Consider the following 5,000-nt stretch of genomic DNA (forward strand, 5'->3'; position numbering starts at 1 on the left):
CTGTGACCTGTGAGGTCATTCAGTGTTGAAAGGGAAACTGAGAGTAGAAAGGTTTTAACGATGAAATAGAAGGAAAATCTGGCAGTCGCACTATGAAACAATCATCAGGAGAGGGTGTACAGTAAGATGGGAGAAAGAGAATATGAACGGAGGTACAGTAAAAGGAATGAAAGGGGTTGCAGCTGGGGGCCAAGGGTTGCTGCAAAGAACTTTCAAGTAATGCCTAAAGTACACCCCATGAGGTGCACTGACGGCAATACCCCCCCCCCCTACGAAGGCTAAATGCATGGATATATTCAGAAACAAAAACGCTTTCATACACACTCAAGCTTATAGATAACGTTTGTAAGGGTTTTAACGTACGGTTATAGGCTAATAAATCTGAATATAGTACGCATTCCCAATCCCCTCTCTTTTAAATGGATATTATCGGATTAAAACTCTGAAAAGTGTAGACTAGATAAGAGAAACAATGTAAGGCTTTATGTCAGAACGTGAAAATATATTCTTAGATTTTAGAATGCAAGTTTTTCATTAAAACAGTACAAAAGAAAAATTAATATGAAGTTTTATTATAGATACTGATTAGTGGATGAATTTCCTTTTAATACACCACAGACTCGAAGGTCACATTACTTTGAAATGTTGGAAGAAATTGCTTTGTATGTTATTTTTTAAAGTACTTGGAAATTTCTTAGTGTATTCTAATAAATTTACTGCAGTAAAGCAAATCACTGACAACTGAATATTCAGTCCTTACAAATCCCTGGCAGTGTGAAAAATATTTGAAATACTGAAATAGGAATATTTGGAATACTGAAATAGGCCACACGCAACAAAACATTATTCAGAGCACTGAATAAAACCTCTGACATGAATTTTAGTGGTAAAAAATTCTAACAGTATCACTAATATTTGCATTACAGAAACAACTCACTTTATTAAGACCTCAAAATTCTGAAAATTACCTACATATTTAGAATACTGAAACAAGTAAATGATTACTGAACATTAAGGCTTTTAAAAATCATGAAAATATTCTAAATATCTAGAATACTGGAAGGACTCACTAGTAACTATAAATTCAGCCCACGTAAATTATGAAAGCATTCTAAGTTTTTAGAATACAGAAAAAGCTTATTGGCGACTAAATATTCAGCCTTTCAAAATTGGAAAAAAATTCTAAATATTTAGAACAAAGAAATAACTTACTAAATGAGTATGCTGTCCTAAATGATTCTGAAAATTCTTAGTCTAGATACTTAGAATACCTAAAAAAACCACAAGTAACTGAGTATTAGGATCTTTAAAAGATCTTTAAACCCTCTAAATACCTAGAATACTGAAGCAAGTAACTCGCACCTATAGTACTTATTCAGCGTCGTTATAAAATTGGGACAGTGTTCTAAATATTTAGAATACTAAAACTCTTTAAAGCAATTTTCCAAACTTAAAATACCGAACAAAAAATAATTCGATACTGAATATTCAGATTTTAAAACTCCTAAAAGCATACTAAAAAAAATTTAGTAGACAGAATATTTGGTCCTCAATAAAGAATTCTGAATATATTTAAAAAATATCTGAACAACACAACTCCCAGGTACCCAAACATTCATAAACTTGAAATTTTCAAAATAAGCAATATATATCAAGGCAATTTTCATATTTAAAATATTACAAAATCAAAATAACTCCAAACTACAACTTCAATCTATACCACTCCTGAAATTATTCTGAACAATTAGAAAACTGAAAACAACTTTGGTAAACTGAATATTTAGCTCTAAATCAGGAATTCTGAAAGCACTCTAAATATTTAAATATATCTACAGGAGAACACTAAAACAACTCGCAGGTCCCTGAATATTCACAGCACCCTTTCAAAACTGGAGCAATAATACAGAAAATGCAATTGCATCTCATTGCGACAAGAAAGGGGGGAGAGTTTCATTTCCTGCAGAAACAAATCACAAACAAAACTCGGCCAGAGAGAGAGAGAGAGAGAGAGAGAGAGAGAGAGAGAGAGAGAGAGAGAGAGAGATTCTCTTGATTGCGGGGCTGAAGGTATAAAGAGGGATCGGGTTTTGGCCTCTGTACATTGACTTCGATACAGGAGAAAACAAGTAAAAACTGCGCAATCGAGTTTTCTGTACAGCGTATAATCAAGGCCACCGAAATAGATTTATCTTTCGGTGGTCTCGGTATAATTTTGTATGAGCCGCGGCCCGTGAAACTTTAACCACGGACCGGTGGTGGCATGTCCTATATAGTTCCCAGAAGCACGATACAGCTAACTTTAACCTTAAATAAGATAAAAACTACCGAGGCTAGAGGGCTGCAATTTGGCATGTTTGATAATTTGAGGGCGGTTGATCAACATAATTTGCAGCCCTTTAGCCTCAGTAGCCTTTAAGATCCGAGGGCCACAGAATCAAGTGCGGACAGGCAGACAAAGCCGTCACAACAGTTTTCTTTTACTGAAAAATAAAATTATGGTTTCAATCTGAAAATAAATGGCCGTTTGAGTTTGTTTCATATAAATTGGGTTTTAGGTTTTTGTTAAAATTTTAATCATAATAAGGAAATCAAAAAATATGAGATTGAATATGACAGAAATGGACTTACGAGTTTGTTTTATCTGAATGTGATTTTAATTGTGCATCATAATAGTAAAAATAGCAGTGAAAAAGTAAAAAAGGAAAAATAAAAGGATTTAACATAAGGTAGGAAGAAATTTTGCATACAAGCTTCAGCAACAGAAAAATAAAAAGTTTCACTGGAAAAAGTTTCTTGAATGTGTGTACCATCAAAAGAAATAAAACAGAAAAACTAATTCTGATGACTTTATGTATGTGAAGGAAGTATATTCAAACATGTCGATCCTTAACAAACGCGGAAAACAGAAAAAAAATGAAAGCAATTGTATGTGTGTTTGTATACTGTAAGTCTGCACATACGATCTTCAAGAGAAGATTATTGGACGCTTCGAAAAGAGAATTAGAGAAATAGAGGTCTGATTATGTATGCTCACATCGGGATCGAACCCGGGTCTTTCAATTGAGAGGCATGGGCGCTGCCAACTGAGCCACACCGCGCCCTTGCCTTTTAATTTAAAAACCCGGATTGCATCCCGTTGTGAGCCAAAAATCTATTTCCGTTCCACACGTGATTGTGTTGATTATTTCTGTATGTATGTATGTATGTATGTATGTATGTATGGAGACTACATACGTACACACGACCCACAGCATAAATGGAGAGAAAATACAGAAGCATGATGGTTATATTTATGCATTAATACATGAATTACAATAAAAGACATCAAGCCATCCTAACCGTAACTATTACCTCACCACATCTCGCGTCAGCAAAAAACCCCAGGGATGAGAAGTAACATATAAAGTGAAATAACATTTCGATGGCGTCAAATTTGCTACATCTGGAATATCGAAGCTGAAAGGCAAATGTGATTATAACTGGCAACAAAGCGCTTTTACCATTCCCTATCGATAATAAAATCTACGAGCTGTGTTCGAGAATATGTTGTTTATATACGCCGTTAATTTACGATATTGGAGAATTTACGGGAGGCAAAAAACATGCGTTATCTTACAAAAGAAAAAAAAAAAATAGTGGCATTTAAAAATGAATGTCAGAGTTCAATTTCCTGCTGAAATGTTGCAAAGCTATTCGCCATATTACAAGCTTGAACTGCAGAAGTGGTGACGCTTGTTTTGTATTTTCCATAACGCTCGATTTTGCCAAATTTACACATATTCCTCCTGTTGTGATATCTTTCAATAAAAAAGTTACTGTTATACTTATTCAATGTTTTCTATTAACTAATATATGTCAAATAAGTCTTTGAAGTTTATTTTTGCATTATCTTTTTATCCTTGGGATTAGGTCGCCGGAAGAGGTATAAAATCTCCTCGTTTCAAACATCAAGCGAGTTTTATCGGGGCAATATTCTTATGCAAAATTTTAAAATAATGTTCGGCGGATGATTAAATGGTTACATATTCAACCAACTTATTTTAGATATTTTTATAATATATATATATATATATATATATATATATATATATATATATATATATATATATATATATATATATATATATATATATATATATATATATATATATATATATATATATATATATATATATATACATACATTTATATACATATATATATCTATTATTATTATTATATATATATAGTATTTATATATAGCATTTATATATATAATCAACCCATTATTACCAGCCTAAATGCATACTTCATAATTCTCAAAATGAGTTTTTTAAACAAGAGCACAACTTCGGTGAACATATTCATACCAATACCGCGGAAAAAGATTAGAATAAATTTAAGAAAGACCAACGTGCTATGGGTAAGAAATTTTATTTTATTTTTTTTTATTCGGCTGCCTATAAATTTTGATGTCTTAAATTTCAGTTTAATTTTATGGGGATTCTAATCTCCAACATCACAAAGTCCTCATGTTCATTTATAAATTAGCGAGGCATTTTTCCATCTATTAGTCTCGGTTGGTAAGGCCCAGTCAGGAGGTCCACACTTGGCTTCTTAACCCTTTCATTAATTACGACACTTACAGAGCAACATCAGGCAAGGGTCTATATTGGAAAAAGGTCGTTTTAATCTAAACAAAACTAACTCGACAAGCACCGTTGATTCATGCCTAATATTCATAGCTTAAAATGATTATTATTCTTTATGTTTAGGAGATTGATTTCTTGAGTGATAAGCAAGAGCTCCATTTACCAGTCTCTTTTTTAGTTTTCAGTGAAAAAAAAACGATTGTGCCGGCTTTGTTTGTCCGTCCGCAGTTTTTTCTGTCTGCCCTTAGATCTTAAAAACTACTGAGGCTAGATGGCTGCAAATTGGTATGTTGATCGTCCACCCTCCAATCATCAAACATACCAAATTGCAGCCCTCTAGCCTTAGTAGTTTTTATTTCATTTAAGTTT

Source organism: Macrobrachium rosenbergii, chromosome 42, assembly GCF_040412425.1.
Source record: "Macrobrachium rosenbergii isolate ZJJX-2024 chromosome 42, ASM4041242v1, whole genome shotgun sequence".
Lineage (NCBI taxonomy): Eukaryota > Metazoa > Arthropoda > Malacostraca > Decapoda > Palaemonidae > Macrobrachium > Macrobrachium rosenbergii.